This window comes from Pinus tabuliformis, chromosome 5_2, assembly GCF_031772625.1.
Source record: "Pinus tabuliformis cultivar Carrire ecotype Pingquan chromosome 5_2, CPIR1, whole genome shotgun sequence".
Classification (NCBI taxonomy): Eukaryota; Viridiplantae; Streptophyta; class Pinopsida; order Pinales; family Pinaceae; genus Pinus; species Pinus tabuliformis.
Window position 1 is genome coordinate 47445865 of NC_142306.1, and position 18518 is coordinate 47464382.

Sequence of the window (18518 nt, forward strand, 5' to 3'; positions counted from 1 at the left end):
GGTTGCAGAGGTAGCAGGTGTCGGCTCGTCGGTTAAGGCTCCGAAGAACAAAGGTGAAGGAGATGGAAGCGAGACCCTTCAGGACGGTTGTGATGCAGACAAGGTACAGAGAAGTTGCAGGTTATTTTTCATGTTTTTGGAGGACCAAAAGCTCCTCAGTGGGGAGGATTGATCCAGGTGGCTCTAGAGACACACATAGGACAAGGAGGACTTAGGAAAGCTAAAATATAAAAGTGTTTGGATTATGCTCGAACCAAAACCAGAGCATAGATCTCGTCGTCCTGATCGCAATGGTGTGAACTGTTCGTCAATCCAAGTCCGGATGAGAAAGTTAGAAGCAGTCAAAGTTGGGTTGACGTTTTGATCACTGGATAGGCTTAAGGAGGCCACAATTTGGACTTTTTCTGGTCACTAGATTCTGGGCAAAATTGTGGGGTCATTAATTTGACTCCTTCAGCTTTAAAAAAATTAATTTTAAAAATGTGCATTTTGTTATTATTAAAACAAAAGAAAATATAATTAAAGAGGGTGGGGGCCACCAACCCGACCACCCCCAACTCACCATATGTATGATATTAGTGAGGTCGGTGGGAGTTGAACCCATCGCCGGCGGGAGGGCTGGCCCCGCCCACGCGGCGGCCCCATGAACACGCAACCATAAACACCATATATTATATAAAAAAAACCAACACCCCAATGTGCCATTTATTACAATGGCCATTACCAAAGAAATGCAAAGTGGAGGAGGGTATGGTGGGCAGGCCACCCAAGGCGGGTCTGACCCAACCATTATTTTATTTTAAAAACAATTTTGTTGGTGGTGTGTAAAAAAAGGAGGAGGTAGGGTTTGACCTCCTAACCTCTTCCCTATTAAATTGGATCACAACCAACTCCGCTAACAAATTACATTGGTATTTATACCCACACAAAATATTTAAACCTCAATTGCATAGCTTTCGAGGCAGTTGGAGGAACCAGGAGTAGGCACGCATTTCGAGACAGGAGGACACTATGCACGCAGTTTGAGGCAACATTTTGTAGGAGGGGTGAAATTTCATGTTTTCAGATTTTGACAAATTTTATATGGATTTAGCACTTCTCGTCACCACGAACGCAATGTCGCTATCTGTGTCTCCATCAGAGTTTTCATTTTTCGACCATTTATCAGTATGCAGGTGGAACCATGATTGTTGTAAAAACAGGGAGCAGAACCATAAGCCTTGAAATTTTCTTGAGGAGGTAATTTTTCTCCATGTTGGAATATAGTCAGGTTTATACTTGTTAGTCTAGTCCACCCATGGAGTAGAAAATTTAAGGAATCTCGGGGGAATCTAAAAGATTCCTTGAGCCCCAGATTCTCAACTTCTTAGAATTCAGATTTTGGACAGTCGATTTTTCACTATTCGACGCCACAAATCTGATGGTGCGTCCAGATTTCTCATTCTCTCATTGTATTCTTCAGCCACTTTTGTAAGTGGAATGTAGGTGTCAACATCCTTGTGTGAGCAGTCATGCGATTGATGCGGTGAGGTCGATGGTGTGAATAGCTTCAGTAGTTTGACATCCGCTTCTTCAGATGGCCCTTGGTTGTGAGGTATATGTTGTGTTCATGTACTTCTTCTTTATGCATTATGCTACACAGATCCTTGTTGATGTTTGATGTGGGATCTTGTTTCTTACTCATTTTTATGATTCCTGCTTGATGTGACATATAATCACCTATGTGATGTACTTGTAGTCATGACTCATCATGTTGTGTTTTGAGATCCCTTTGTTGTATGTTGATGGGATACCCATGTGTCATCATGCATGTTTGTTTTGAGATCCCTTTTATGCCATATTGGTGGGATGCTTCATACATGAGTTTTGTGTCATACTGATAGGAGTCTTTTGACTGAGAGTTCCTGTAGTGGAACATCTCTTGAAGCCACTCCTGCATGAGGGAATTTTCCTTGTATGATAATGACATCACCTCTATGTACATCATCACTATTGACAACACTTAATGCAACGACCTACACCATCTTGACACTGGGGTTCGGAGACGTAGTCCCTCCTGGACGAACTCCATTATCAAAGGCTTATGTTTTTATGTTGCTAATGATTGACATGTTCCTCTTCTTTTCAGCATGCACATGTACTCATTTATGTTCTTTTAAAAATGCAATTTAACACATCATGAAAGTAAAAGGTCTTGGAAGGGTCCTTCGTCACACCCAGACTGGGATCACTTCTAGCTCTTTCTGTCATGACTTTTTCTCTCATGAGACCTGTTTGATCAATTTAGTGTGTTCTAAATTGCTAATTTAAATGTCAATCCGGGATTCGTAAACTGATGAAGTGAGGTGTACTATATGTACAAGATAACCATTTTCTTAGTCTTTTGTCGTTTATGAGTTTTTTAGTTTGTTTTTGGATTTATATTTTATGGATTCCCTAGTGTGTGATGGAAAAATTGAAAGTTAAGTATGGATGGTAATGGTGATTTCTATAGTGATTTTCCAAACTTAAAAGTTTTCAAAAAGAAAGCTCTAAACTGACTGTAATGAAATCAATTCTCAAGAGGAAGTAAATGTACCAAACAATGAACTAGTGACAATGGCCCAGTATCCTTACTGCTGTATGAAAAAGAAAGTAAAAACTGAACTTAAAGCAACTCAAAGACTGAAAGCAAAGCAACTAAATCACACTACTTCAACCCCTGTTCTGATCCTTTACCCTTCAACTAAATCTGCCTATAGGAAGTAATCATAAACAAGCAGAGTAATATGATATCTAAATTGCGGGAAATTAAATTGCATAAAAGGAAACTAAGATTTAACTAATCACACTACTTCAAACCCTATTCTTATCCTTTACCCTTCAACTCAATCTGCCTATAGGAAGTAATCATAAACAAGCTGAGTGATATGATATCTAAATTTCGGGAAATCAAATTGCATAAAAGGAAACTAAGATTTAACTAATCACACTACTTCAACCCCTGTTCTGATCCTTTACCCTTCAACTCAATCTGCCTATAGGAAGTAATCATAAACAAGCTGAGTAATATGATATCCAAATTGCAGGAAAGCAAACTAAATCATACTACAATAAGTAATATTTTGATTCCTTACTAATAGAGTCACTTGACTATAGAAAGGAAATCATAAACAGATGAGTAATATGATGTCTAAGTAGCAGAAAAATAAATAATAAAAATGCAATATGAAAAATGACAGTGCTGGAATTAAACTTCAGGAAATGAAAATCAGTAGGAAGGACAAGATGATCTCATGTCATTAGTTATCAAAAAAAATATGTAAATCTGCCGGGGCTACCTACAACAAAACCTGTAAAAGAAGCACTGATCAGCTAATAGTTATAAAAGAAACATAAAGGAAATATAGACAACAAATGAACATTAGAACATCACAATATATATACAAACAATGATTTAAAAAATAGTAAATGAAAGCAAGTAAGAAACTATACAAAGCTTTGGTGTACAGGGGCCCTCTGCAAGCTCGGCCAGTCAATCACTTAGTCACAAACCAGATTCAGAAAAATTGTCTTCTCATGTATTTAAAACAAAGTGAAATGCAGTACAGTGGGCGACAACAGTCAAGATTACAATACAAAAGCTAATCTATTCAGCGTATATCAACACGTTATTTATAAGAAAAAGGTGCTGCAACTAATTCCTAGATTTATGCTGCCAAGAGACACGTAAATCTCCTTGACCCGAGATCTAGTGTGATGGTCATGGATTCATGGAGTGGTGGCTGCTTGTTTCAGTTCACGGGCTGCTCTCCAGGTGTGCCAGTACCTCCGGAAACTAAGGATCATTCCACGCAAACCTTCACGTGGGAAAAACAGAGCCGTGCCACCACAAAATTCCTCATTTGGCCTTTCCTTTGACCATCGTTTACCGCGACTGTTTATGAGTGATTTGGCTGATCTGAGGGGACACACTCCATGTACACGTCACTTGCAGCTTACACATGTGGCCGGTTTCTCCATTGGACACCTGTAGCATAGCCTTTAACAAAATGGCTGCGGAAACTTGGGCTAGCTGTGGAAAGTGACAAGTTTCCATAGCTGCTTGAACAAAAATCTAAATCAAACAACAGTCATAAACATAGTTAGGAAACCATTTCATAAGCTCTTTTTAGACTAATATGCAATGATTTGATAGCTTGGTGGATGAAGTAAATGAAAAAAGAAGGCTGAAAGGGTATATAGGGAAGTTCAGGTATGGGACTCAACATACCCCCACTGTGAAGGTGTTGCATGTCCTCATGCAACCAAAATTTAGTCACCCCTTTCTAATCCATATGTTCTGATGTTTCTGCTAGGAAATATAGCCCTCTTTTCTTCTTCTTTGGTGCTACCACCATTCTTGGTTTCCTTATTAGACATCTGAACTTGAGATTAATCAATGCTCTGCTCAAATTTTTGCACTTTTTCTTCAGTTTCTTATTTTTCTTTTGCCATAGTCCTAAATGGAGCATAGTGTTATCATGAATAATTTTATCTACTTTGCTCCGCTCTTTGAGTGCTTCATTTTCTTTCTTGACATGCCTGTTTAGGACTTCTAATTCAAATACCTCCTGTTTTAAGGACTGAACTTGTGCATCTAGTGGCAGAGTGGTACTTGGACCTGTAGCTGATTTTTCTAATGATTCCAAGTAGTCATATACTTCCTGTTGATTTGGGTCTACTTCAAGTGTCTTTCTTGGACTGAGTTCAAAATCTGGTGGAGGAGGAGGATTGTAGTGCTCTTTCCTCTTCTACTTTTTATTGGTGTCTTCGGTGTGCTACTTTTAGAGGCCTCAGATGGCTCTTGGAAGTAGTCTCTTATCAAAAATTTCTCCCATGTATCTTTGTTTTTCCTTAAGTGGTCTTCAATAAGAATTTTTATAAGTCCATGATGGTATAGATGAGGGTCTATATTGCCTATGTGTTTTTGGACTGTAATGATCATCTTCTTCAAACTCAAGAGTAAGAAATAAGGCAAATTAAGAGCCTGATTTTCTAAGAAATTCATCAACAGTCTAGCATGGTACATATACATCGAATCGAAGCGTCCTTCACAGGTGACAAATTTTTGGATAACTAATAGCAGACTAGCCCATTCTTCCTTCAATGCATGAACAGGAATTCCTTTAGTAAACACGGTGATGTCCATACCTGGGTTTCTTAGCATGATTCTCCATGCCTGTTCATCCACGCTTTTATTTTTGAACCATCTCTCACCCTCCTGAGGTAAGCTTGTGGCAGCTGCTACCATTGTTTCGGTCACCGTGAGCTTCAAATCTCCAATCTCCACTTTCTAACCATCAAATGACCATGCAAAAGCCTTGGTTACTTCTTTGTTATAGCCTTTAAACCTTTGAATGAACCGTAACCATTTGGATTTCTTCACTAAATCCTTGGCTTGAGGGTAACCTTCTAGATATTTCGGTCCTTCTGGCTCTGCACTTAGTAGTTTTCCCATTTCTTTCCCTGTTTCAAATTTCAACTAAGGATGTAATTACGTATGAGGATTTTAGCAGAGGAAAGTAGCTCGGTTGCAGGGTTTATGGTAAAAGGAAATGACTGCAATCAATAGCAGGTAACGGGAATGCTTCGGATTACAGGCAAAACAGAGGATAAACAATAGTGAATGGGTTTACAAATTGAAGTGCGTGTGTATGAAATGAAGGTCTTAAATGAAATGGTAAGTGACCAGTAGTGGAGGTGAGATCTTTTTTGAATTAACGGCTGCGTACGGGAGATCACACGTTTTAATAGATAGATGCGGAAAATACGATGAAGGAGAGTCATAAGGAGATTGGTCACATCTTATGAGCGCAGGTGGCAAATGAAAGTGCAATTAACTTGAGTTTAAACCCGAAAAACCCATCATGAGACCGTTAATAAATGAATGCATGGTGTATGGAGTAATATCGTGGGATAGGAGTGGGTAATGGAGCTATCATATCGAATCATTGCACATAGTATAACTTTTCATGGTTTGATAACTATGCATAATCATGACTTTAATTGCTATTTGATAAAAAATTTTGCTCATACCTATGGAAACTTTGTCATTTCTTGCCCATAGCTTTTAACCAACTGTTCTTTCTTGATGTCTTGGAGATGCTCCATGTTGTTACACAAAAATATCGTCACCATGATTATTTGCAGTCAGTATGGGTCTATCATCACTTGTACTGTCCTCCTAAGCAAGTCTCAGACCTCATTTCTTCAAATCAAGCTTTGGAAATGAGAGAAAGACTTTAAAAATTAATGTAACTCTGGTTCCACACTTTCTCTCATGGTCCCCTGCGGTCCCACACCTTCTGTGTACAAAAACTGTGGACTTGCCCGCTCTGTCCCTAACGGTGTAGGTGCGGACCCCTGTGAAAGTCAAAAGGCGCAAGTTTTATCTTAAAAAACTCACTTTGGGTTAATTCTAGAGGTTTCTAGAAGGAATTTTGACGTGGATTGTTCGCTCTGAGGTGGTTCATGCATCCCAAAATAGACGGAGCTAATCCCTTGATGAGAGGAGCTATCCCTTTGAAGGAGGGCTTTATCCCTTTGAAGGAGGACCTAGTAACCTCCCTCCATTGCACTATAAATATAGGCATTGGGCTGGTTGCTAGAGAGGTTAGAAGCTGAACATTTTTGAGGGTAAATGCTGGTGAAATCAAGACTTCCTAGTTGAGCTTAAGAGGAGAGATCACACATATTTTTGGCTTCATTGGGGGAGTGAGCGAAACTTGTCAAAGTAGAGGAGACTTCTTGCTGGACCCTGGGAGGAGCTTGTACAGCGTCAAGGCAAAGGTTGTAAAATTCTTCTTCTTTTGAATTAATACAATCAAACTCATTTTTCTCAACAAGTATCTTATGTTATTTGTTTCATGGACTCCTTGACTTTCATGTTAAATATGTTTTATGCAATTGGATTTTCAGGTGCTATTTAATTTGTTTGCCTTGTTTGTGTTTGCAGATTCGCGAAAAGGAGCTCATTTGGATCAAAGAAGCGAGGGCATCCACAAGCTTGCGTTGGACCTAAGGTAGGCCCTAAAAACACTTGTTTGCTATTGTTTATCAAAGCATATTTAGAGAAAGATAGTGTCTGGTTGGTTTGTCATTAGGTCTTCTTTAGATTCTAGGAAGGTCTATCTTGTCCGCAAGATCGACTTATTCTGCGTGACAAAATGGCGACTCCGCTGGGGACTTGATTGTTTTCCTTGTTTTTACTTTGACCTGAGAAACTCTATTTTTGTTTCTGTTTTTGGCTTGTTGTGTGTAAAATTGGGTAGAGTTTGTAGATCTAGGGTTATTTTTCGTTTTTCATAGCTTTGGAAGAGGACCGCACCCTAGCTGTTTGACACAGTGCGTACTTACCCGCAGCTTGGCTTTCAGCACAGAGTGAGACCGCACCTGTGCCAACTGTGGGCCTGCGGACCCTATCAAAATTTTGAAAACCCTAAAATTTCCTTTGTTAGTCAGCTTAGTTTGTCATTAGAAATTGTAATCCACTACCCAGACCTGCATATAACTTGTCAGAAGCTTTCCTTGGATTGATTTCGTTAGTGTTAGGGTTTTAGGTGAAATTCCTAGGAGTTTTGATTGTTGGGTTTGTTTTTCATTTTGGTTGTGTAGTGGCTCTGAGCTTAGAAGCTGTAGGGACTTCAGATCACCTTAGTGTCTACCAGCCTTCTTATGAGTCTAACCATTTACGAAATCTCCCCTTGTTTGAGGAATCCACTTTGAGTTTTCTCTTTACAAAACTTCGAAAAGCTTGTGTTTGAAGTTTGGATTTTCATTTTCAAAAAGAAAAACGAAATTGGTTGTTCTTGACTGATTTGTGATTCTGCATAAATCAGTCCTTAGCTTGCATCTAGCTGAGTAAAACATCCTTAAAAAAGACTTTTAGTAGGCTTTGACTTCAAATAGATTTTTATAGTTTGTAGATCTCAAAGTTAGTCATTTTCATTAGTTTTGAGTGTTTTATTAAAAAATATAAAAAACTCTCTTTTGAAAAAAGTTTGTTTTTTGTAGTGATTGAGCGCTTTGAAATGAAAAGGGAAATTTTTGTCAAATAACTAGTTGTCTCGTTTTGAGTGCTTTGGAAAGGAAAAGCTCTTCTTTTAATTTGTTTAATTGAGAAAGATTTGTGTTTACAAAGTATTTGCATTCTCAAACTCTTTCTTAGTTTAGAAGTTCATCGAAGAGAAAAATATTGTTTAGATCATCTTAGGTGCATTTTTAGTGAGTTTGAGTCGAGTCTTCATACCACGAGTTTCATCTCCACACCTTTGGACTTAAACAAAAACCACTAAAATTAACGCTTAAAGTAAAATTCACCAAGTAACATTTTTATTTCTAGGGCTCTGATACACCAACTTAGCTTAGGCTAGTGTCTTGGAGTAGGAGAGTAATTAACTCTCCAAGACAGTAAAAAGAAACAAGTAGCCGTATCTTGTGGTAGGGAAGAAATCCAATTGTTACATTTATGCTCTTGGAAAGCTCCTCTTAAAGGAGAAGCACGAGATCGTGTCTGAACCAGTGTGGGAATCAATCCTTCCTCATTGGGAACGACGCCAGATATTCACGTATCAAAAATGGTAAACCTCAGATTAACCATTGTCGAGGAGCCTGGGGTCACTTGTTGGTAAACCTTGGATTATGTCAAGGAGCCTTCAAGGGGATTGAGCTTGCTACTCTGCCCTTGTGTGGGTATCGGATCGTAGACTGTTCCCCCAGGTGTATTTTTCTCAGTTGGTAACCTTAGTGGCCATATTATTTAGGACTCTTCCTAAGGTGACAGTGGTGGGAACATCCCACTGTGCCTGGAGCAGACGTCGGCTAGACTCACTTGGATTTTCTGGGGGGTTCACTTCACTCGATACGGTTAAGTGGAGGAACTTGTGCCAGTCTATTCATTAAGCAGGTTGCCGGGGTAACTGTTCCAACCGCCATTTCTGTACTGAACTCTGCGACGTTGGATTTCATCAGCAACTAGTGTTTTCAGTCCGGAAAGTTACTATTTGTGTGTGTTTGATCTCCTAGATTCTTTAGGCGTGTGATTCAAATTTGTTTGGTTCTTTAGAGACCTTAGGTGCTTTTTATTGAGATTTTACTTTGTTTGCATGTGAAGTAGTTAAAAGTCTTTAACTGTGGCTGAATTACCAAGGCAGTCCCCTAGACTTCGGGGCCAGTCTCCTGAGTTAGTAAACGTGGCTGAGTTACTGAGGAGGTCTCGTAGACTTCGGGGCCAACCTCCTGAGGAAGTGCCGAGCCAACTTGAAGGCTTGAAAGTCCTCGTAACTCCTAGAGACAGTAGAGTTGGGTCACCTGAGGAAGGAGAATCTTCTTTGATAGTACATCCTGATTTTCAAACGCCAGTAGCAGAGTATAATCCGCAGTCAGTGTCTGTCTCCGAAATTGCTGGTAGCTTTTCATCTACTAGTGATATAGGTGAAGAACCCGAAATATCCGAGCCTGAAAGTGAATTTGCTGCTACTCCGACATCGGGGTTTGTTTCTCCAACTTTTAGTGGTCCTGGTTCACCTAGGGTAGAAAGAGTAATCACCCAAGATCTTCCTTCTGGACTTATTTCTATTGAAGAACTTGCTCCGAAAGAAGAAGTAGGCATCCCTATCCCTGAAAATCAACCTGTTACTGAACTAAGGGAGCGTGAATCAATTTTTTACAGTCCACCTAGGAGTAGTTCTTGGTATCTTTCTTTGACTAATTATTTAGAAAACTCAGGGTTAAGTTTTTCACCACCTTGAACTCCTTATCACTCAACACCTAGAGGTTTTTATACTCCCGTCAATATGGTAGGACAATCATCCATGTTTACTCAATCGCCCGAATCTTTTTTGTACGGCGGTCCTTCTGTTCCCTCCGGGTATCAGTCACTTTCTGGTACTTTTTCGGGAGCATCTCCTCAACCCATTAATCAAGGGTTATTAACTGGAAACAATGGTACTAAGCCATTGAGCGTAGAAGACATTCTTATGATGTCAGGTTCTATTCCCAATCCTCAACCTCAAGGTGGCCAATTACCGCCTGGGGGGCAGCCTCAATTAATGCCTGGGGGGCAACCTCAAGGTACACAATTTGCATCTGGGGGGCAACCTCAAGGACAGTACATACCTATGGGACAATACATTCCTCAAGGTCAACCCCAAACTCAATATGTACCCCAAGGTCAACCCCAATATCAATTTATACCTCAAGGTCAACCCCAGTATCAGTATGTGCGTCAAGGGTATCAACCCCAAGGTCAATACTCGAACCAAGGTTTCCAACCACCCCAAGGTCCAACGTATGTTCAAGGAATGGGAAATGTACCTTTCAATTATCAATCCTACCCTCAACCTGGTTATGGTCCTCAGTATTCTCAACCTGTTATGGGTCAGTACCCCGGAATGAATATAGTGTGGGACCCATCGCAAACCCAACAGGTGTTGCAGCCAAGTGTACAGTTGTCATCTCAAACTGGACAACCCTTAGTTTCTGGCTCATCCGAGCAACCAGTCTAGTCTAACATTCAAACTTCTGTACCTTCGGTAGTTTCTCAGCCTGGGCCCAGTACACCTCGTACTCCACCTCAAACGACTGCTACAACTGCCGCAACATCTGTTCAATCTACCCCACCTACTTCTGGAGTATCGACAACTCCGGTTTCTACTGTTCCTGTGTCTACTCCTCAGACATCTTTACCACCGTCTGGATCTACGATTCAAACTTCGGTTCAGATGCCTGTAGGACAACCTGGTTTAAGTACGGTTGTCACAAGTCAACCACAATTCACCTATCAACCGTACTAGGGATAGTACCAATTCGGTCCTGCTGTCCAACAACCAGTTTATCAGTATCAACCGTATCCTGGGTACACTTATCAACAACCTCAACAACCCCAGTACGGTCCGGTTAATCCTGGTTTTCCGGGAGGATACAATATCCCGAACGCGATTCCTATTCCTAGTTATCCTGGATATCCTCCTCTTGGGGCTGGTCTCATGACCCAGAGTTTTAGGGATCCTAATCGGCAGTTACAATTTATCGCAACTTTGGACTTCCCTGACTTGTCGCGCCTAACGAATGATCCAATTAATTATCTTCCGTTTTGGCTGCCAATGCCAAATAAGTTGCCCAGTGACATTCCCAAGTTCGAAGGTAAATCAGGAGAGGACCCGTTGAACCATGTGATGACTTACCACCTCTGGTGTGCGTCTAACTCCATCACAGATGATTCAATCCATCTTAGACTTTTCCAGCGCACTCTAATTGGTCTCGCGGCCAAATGGTACATTGAGTTACCACGAGGAACTTTTTATAATTTTAGTCAGTTAGCTACCTCGTTTTTAACTCATTTTCAGTTGCCAGTCCGATATGACAATGGCACGGAATTGTTAACTTCGCTAAAACAATCGACATCCATTTACATTTCAGATCATATTCATGAGTGGAGACATCGACATCGTTTAGTGAAGGTATTTATTCTGGATCAAATCTTAGCTGAGTGGTTTGTAAAATCTTTGTTGCCAAAGATCACTGAAGATGTTGCTAAAGCCGGAGTTGTTATTGAGGAGCAAGTAATTGCTCAAGAACAGTACCTTGAATTGGTCTATACTCAGTCGGGTACGTTACATGAAAAAATCCCCGATCTTCCCAAGCAAAATCAAATCGCTGCAGCTCCTTCGGGATCTCATGCCGTTGATGGTATGATTGGCACGGTTAACACTAAAAGTAAGAAGAAGTCTTCCAAGAATTCTTCTCCCATTATAACCTTGCCTGATTCCCCAACAGGAGATTCTTCTGCAGAGATTTCCACCGATATTCACATTGTAGAGTCATCTACAGCCAAATCAAAATCCGGTGGGAAGAAGAAAGGAAAGAAGAAGAATAAAATAGACAAAAGTTCAAAGGAGAAACCTGAAAAGGCGGAATCCAATGATGAAAAGCGCAAACCTCGTTATCCTTGTCTCATTTGTGACGATGAACATTTTACAAGAGACTGCCCTCATCGTGCAAAGGTTGCGAAAATTGTCAAGGATTCCCAAACTCCTGCTGTTTTGAAGGATCCTTTTCCGGCTCAAGACAATAAGATGATAGGTTCATCCTCGAGTGCCAATGAAGAACCCATATTGATGATGTCCCATGTTAGGATTGCGACTCGATCGCAAGATTATGGTATTAAAAGTCTTGTTGATGGTAAAGAAGCAGAATCTTCTCATTCTAATCCATCAACCTCAGCTCCCGGTTCTGATCCACTACAGATCGAGAAACCTAATCCAGACTTGGTAATCAAACCGCCCACCAAGGTTATACTTCGAAAGTCAGCTTTCAATCTGCATGCGAGAGTGGCTCAGAATTATAACATTGTTGAGGATTTAGCTGTTTCACCCTCAGCAATGTCGGCTTTGGAAGTGCTGCAATCATGCCCAGCACAACGCAAATTACTTTTGTCGGCTATAGGAGATGTTGATGTTCAGGACCCGAACCTAATAATTTTCGATCTAGAAAATAGTACACCACGTTTGCCTCATCAAATGGCTTTCCAGATTCCAGTGATAGTAAAAAACATGCCTATTCATCGGACTGTAATTGATGAGGGAGCTTCAACGTGTATTATGTCGATACAGTGTTGGAGATCGCTTGGTTCTCCTTCGCTAAATCAATCCCTGACAATTCTAACGGCCTTCGATGGCCGCGGGTTTCATCCTTTTGGCATTCTACAGGATTTGCCTATAGGGGTTGAAGGAAAAACCGTTAGTCTAGATGTGGAGGTGGTTGATGCCCCTCTAGATTACAACCTTCTCTTGGGTCGAAGTTGGTCTTACGCTATGACAGCGGTCGTTTCATCGGTATTTCGAGTAATAAAGTTTCCACACAATGGAAAGATCGTAACAATAGACCAGCTGGCTTACTTTTCATCCGACCTAGCCTCTTCGGAGAGTATTCATCATGTTGGTAAAACGACTATCCCATATAAGGATGTTGGAGTAGGATTAGTTAAAGATGCTGGTTTACTGGGAACTTTTCCTTTTCCTCCAATCAATGCATCGTCTTCATTTGCAACCATTCATATGATCACATCAGACACCATTATTTATGATGATCCTTGGATCGTCCCTTCTGAAGCTGAGATAGACTCATTTCGTAATTCCATGTCTTTGAGTCCATATGAAATCACCTATGAAGCTGTGCAGTTGTTCGCTGACTCGTGTTCAACCAAAAATGACTTAATGAATGTGGTCCATGAGGAATCACTTTTCACATCAACTTCGGATTTAACTACGTTTTCTGAACTTGTTCACTCTGATGAGCAAATTCGTGAAATCCTATGTGTAGATGATTTGCCATGGGAAGATCTCCATCACAGATCTTCGTTTTTACCTGAGGATGATCGTTTTGAAAAATATTTCTCATCAATCTTTACAACTGAATATGTCAAGGAACCTCAGAATCCAATGAAACATCTTGATTTAGAGTTAAATTTTGGAAACATCTCTCGAACTATTCCTATTGACATTTTGGTTAAGCCCGGAATTGTTGAGAACATTCATATAGGTGCCTCGTGTACAGATGATGAAATTCAATTATATAAGGCCCTATCTCAAGAATTCCGCGACGTGTTTGCTTGGTCCTATGAGGAAATGCTAGGAACCGATCCCGCGATTGCTGTTCATGAGATCAAGACTTACCCGGACGCTAAACCCGTCCGGCAACGTTTGCATCAGATTCACCCACGAAAAGCTGCTGCAATTAAAGCAGAAGTTGAAAAACTGTTGAAAGCAGGTTTCATTTATCCGATCCCGTTAACAAATTGGGTATCGAATATTGTTCCGGTTAGCAAAAAGCAGGGAACAATAAGAATATGCATCGACTATAGGGACATTAATCGAGCCTGTCCAAAGGACAATTACCCAACTCCCTATATCGATCAAATCATTGATGATTGTGCCGGCAGCGAAATATTTTTCTTTATGGACGGTTTCTCCGGATACAATCAAATCAATATTCTACCTGCCGACCAACCAAAAACGGCTTTCATTTGTCCATGGGGGACATTTGCTTATTGTAAATTACCTTTTGGGCTTAAGAATTCCGGAGCAACTTTTCAAAGGGTGATGTCTTATGCGTTTCATGACATCAAGCACATTGTGCAACCTTATCTCAATGACTTGCCTGCTCATTCATTAATCGAGCTTATCACCTCATCCATTTACGAGCAATCTTTATGAGGTGTAGGCATTATCAGATTCGGTTGAACCCACACAAATGTGTCTTATGTATAGAAACGGGTCGATTGCTGGGGTTTGTAGTTTCAAAAGCCGACATTCGCGTTGATCCCTCAAAGGTCGAAGCTATCATCAAATTGCCTCCTCCTTCGAGTCTTCGCCAACTCCAAAGTTTGCAAGGGAAAGTAAACTTTTTACGATGATTCATTCCTAACTACGCCGAGGTTACAAAGGGTTTTACCCAGTTGTTGAAACAGAACACTCAATTCTATTGGGATGAGATAGCTCAGAAATCTTTTGATGCACTCAAACACGTGTTGACCCATGCACCGTTGTTGCATCCTCCCAACTACAACCATGATTACTTCTTGTATCTCGCCGCTTCTCATTCCACCATTGGAATGGTCTTAGTTTAGGAAGATGAATCAGGAACTGAACATGTGATATATTACCTTAGTCGAACGTTAAATCAAACTGAGCTAAATACTCACATGTGGAGAAATTGGCATTGGCAGCCGTTCAAGCTGTCCAACGTTTTCGTCACTATATTCTACTATGTAAAACTAGAGTAATTTCGGATTGCAACCCTATGATCTACATTTTGACCAAGAAATTGCTAGGGGGCAAGTACTCTAAATGGATCATTATCCTGCAAGAGTTCGACTTGGAATTTGAGAAATCTAAGTCTAAGAAATCTTTAGTGACGTCCCGCGTGCTGACACGGAAACTGTGGCGGAGGAGCCCATTGCGGACAAATCCTTGTTTCTAATCAGCACTTTAGATCCGTGGTATGGGGATATCATCATTTATCTCTAGACCCAATCCTTTCGGCCAGAAACTTCAAGGTCAGAACGTCGGAAGATTCGATTCCAGTCCCAACAATTCAGAATTATTGGAGATACTCTTTATCGCCGTGGGGCGGACTCTGTTTTTCGATGTTGCTTAACTCATGAGGAAGCTGAAAGGGTTCTAAATGACTGTCACTCTGGAGCATGTGGCGGTCATATGTCTGGGTATGCCACAACCCAAAATATATTGCGCGCTGGTTACTTCTGGCTGTCCTTGTTTAAAGATTGTATTACGGCGGTCCAAAAATGCCACAACTGCCAGATTTTTGATCGTAAGATGCGCGCTCCACCTGCTCCTCTCCACCCTATAATTTCCGTTGGTCCTTTTTCCAAATGGGGTATCGATTTTATTACATGTAACCCTCACTCGGGTGGGGGGCATGCGTATATCATCCTTGCGGTAGATTATTTTACTAAGTGGGCCGAGGCGATGCCTACATTCGAGGCAGACGGCAAGATAGCTACAATTTTCGTGTTCAATCATATAATTGCTAGGTTTGGTGTCCCGCAATCGATAATCACTGATCATGGGCATCATTTTCGAAACGTTATGATGACCGAACTTACAGGCTAGCTTGGTTTACGTCACGATAGTTCAACCCCTTATTATCCACAAGTGAATGGTCTGGTTGAGTCCATCAACAAAGTTTTAGTTATCATGATCCGACGAATCATTGGGATTCATCGGTCGAATTGGCACAACATGCTATTTTCAGCACTTTGGGCGTACCGAACTTCAGTAAAAACATCAACAGGGTTCACTCCTTTCCAACTAGTCTATGGTTTGGAAGCCGTGTTACCCATTGAATGCGAAATCCCGTCACTGCAAATGGCCATCGAGTTACTTCCAGCCACTTCCGAAGAGGAAAAGCGTTTGTTATACTTGGCTCAATTAGATGAGAATCGACGTGATGCTGCATTGGCGATTGAAACTCACGCAAAACGCATGAAAGCTCAGTATGATCGAAATGTGACCCCTCGAAATTTTTCGAAAGGAGATCTAGTCTTAGTTTATGATCAAGCTAATGATAAATTAGGTGCTGGAAAATTCGTTCCTATGTGGCATGGTCCCTATGTTGTCAAGCGAAAGCTAGCCGAAGGGGCTTATGAATTGGTAGACTTTGATGGGGACTCTTTGGGTAAACCCAAAAATGGCCTTTACTTGAAGAGGTATTATGCTTAAAAGAATGGGTATGGAGATTTTTAGTTAGGATAGTTTTTTTTTTCTAGCTGGTGTGTTTTAGTTTAAATAGTGTGCTTAGCTTAGAGAGTGTTTTTCGTCATTATTCTTGCTTATCTTGGTTTTACTCTTGATATTGCAGATGTCGATGCCTCTCCAAACATACATTGGTTTCGTTGATGGTGCTTGTCGTAATACACAGAACATCTCTTCCGCAGCTTGGGTTATCTATTCGCCCTCTGACGAGTTAGTATCTATGCATGGGGTAAGCCTCGGTCAAACAACGAACAACATTGCCGAGTATAGTGCAGTGATTGAGTTATTATCTGAATCTATTTCATTTGGGATTCAGAGTTTGATAGTGAGGTTAGATTCTGAATCCGTTGTATTACAGCTTAATAGAGTGTATGCCATTAGAAATCCGGTGTTATTAAGATTATTTTTGAGAGTGCGTCTCTTGGAACGTGAATTTGATTATATTGAATATCAGCATATTCCAAGGTCTTTAAATACATTAGCAGATGCAATTGCTTCTCGAATGTTAAATAGACATTTTCAATAATCATACATGTAAATTTAAAACCATTCCATAACATGATTTACAAGATAAGCCGGTAATAGCGATATATATATATATATATATATATATATATATATATATATATATATATATATATATATATATAGGAGTGTGTCAAAATACATTGTCCTCGATCATAGGTTGAAAAACACCTTATGATTGGCAAAAATGATAAGTAAAAAAAACAAAAATGTCACATGTGCCCACAATAGGCGATCATCCTATCACTGGTGATGATCTCTATAAGAAAACACTGCACGGGCCACCTTGCAAACGAACCTCCTAAAAGGTCCTGGGACTCCAATCACATAGCATTGAAGTCGACGAGGAATGTTGTCTATAATGGTCTCAGGAATATCTCCTGTCAAGCGCTCAAGATGACCCTCCAACTCGGCCAAAACCTCTGCTGATTCATCCTGTGGGGCTAGCGCGGGTGCAACTGGTTGCCTCCTCTCGAAAGGCCGGAGAGCGGCTGGTCACTGTGGACCCATGTCTGCATTTTAAAATTTTTACTATCAGTTTTGAGACGATGGAAAAATAGTAAAAAAATTAAAATAGGAAAAATGTTGAAAAGGATTTTACCGGACTCGTTCCACTGCTCTCCTGGTGGAATAACCATGTCTGGGTCACCACGAAAATCTATCCCAGCGTAAGGGAAGTCCTGAATAGAAAAGACCTGGTTTTCCAGCCATTGGAAATACTCAGGTTTGAAGCGAGCAACCTCTGTCCTCTCGTCCGGGTGACGGGCCATGACTGCGACCCATCACATCAGTTTGGGCTCTCGAGGAAGCCCATCTCCAACAGTAAGGTGTTGTGGGATCAGCATAGGAACCCTCTCGAGGCCAAAACTCACGACCAAAGCCCCATAACCAAAGGTCTTTAGTCGTCCGTTCTTGGCCTTGGTCAATTGGCCTTTCACATTGGCCAACACGGCATCGCACCAGTTGAAGATGGTCCCTCGAAAGCAATCAACTGCCATACGCATCTGGGATCCGGTGGCAATATGTAATGCAGTAGCTCCGCAAAGTCTGGTGACAGTGAATGCGATCACCATGAGCTCAGGACGAGATATCGTCTTTATGTCTATCCCTTTGTCTCTAGCCTGGCTGTTGCAGTACTCTAGCCGGAGGCTATCGACAGACTGGCCACCTGGCATAGTCCCGTGCAGAGTCAAGTCTTCGCCTCTCTTAGGCAAACCAGTCAAGAAATATATGTCCGCCGACTCGATTTCGAGCTGGTGGCCGCCAATGAAGAAGCACTGGTCCTGTATGCTCCATCTATCAACCAGCCATTGTAAGAAATCCACCTGAGCCCTCATGCCAGGAATGGCCCAGAATTTGTACAGTCCGCACGCCCTGAAAGCATCAAGTGAAGGCTGATGATTCCATGCGGCAGCATCCACGTCCTCATGCTCTCGTTCACGCCAATCTAGCATGATGTGCTCTCTGCATCAAGCATAAGGATAAATTAAAATGCTAGAAAATATTTTGTGTGGTCCATTTTTGAGAATTTTTGGGTTCAAAACCCTTGTGGCGGGGTACGCACCCTCCGGGTTAGACACAGTGCGTGGGACCGCACTTTGTCTACACGGAAGGTGCGGACCTCGAGCTTTTTTCCAATGGAGAAAAAGTCGGGGTCCGCAGGCCCGCAATGGTAAACCTGCGGGCCCCTGCGCACGG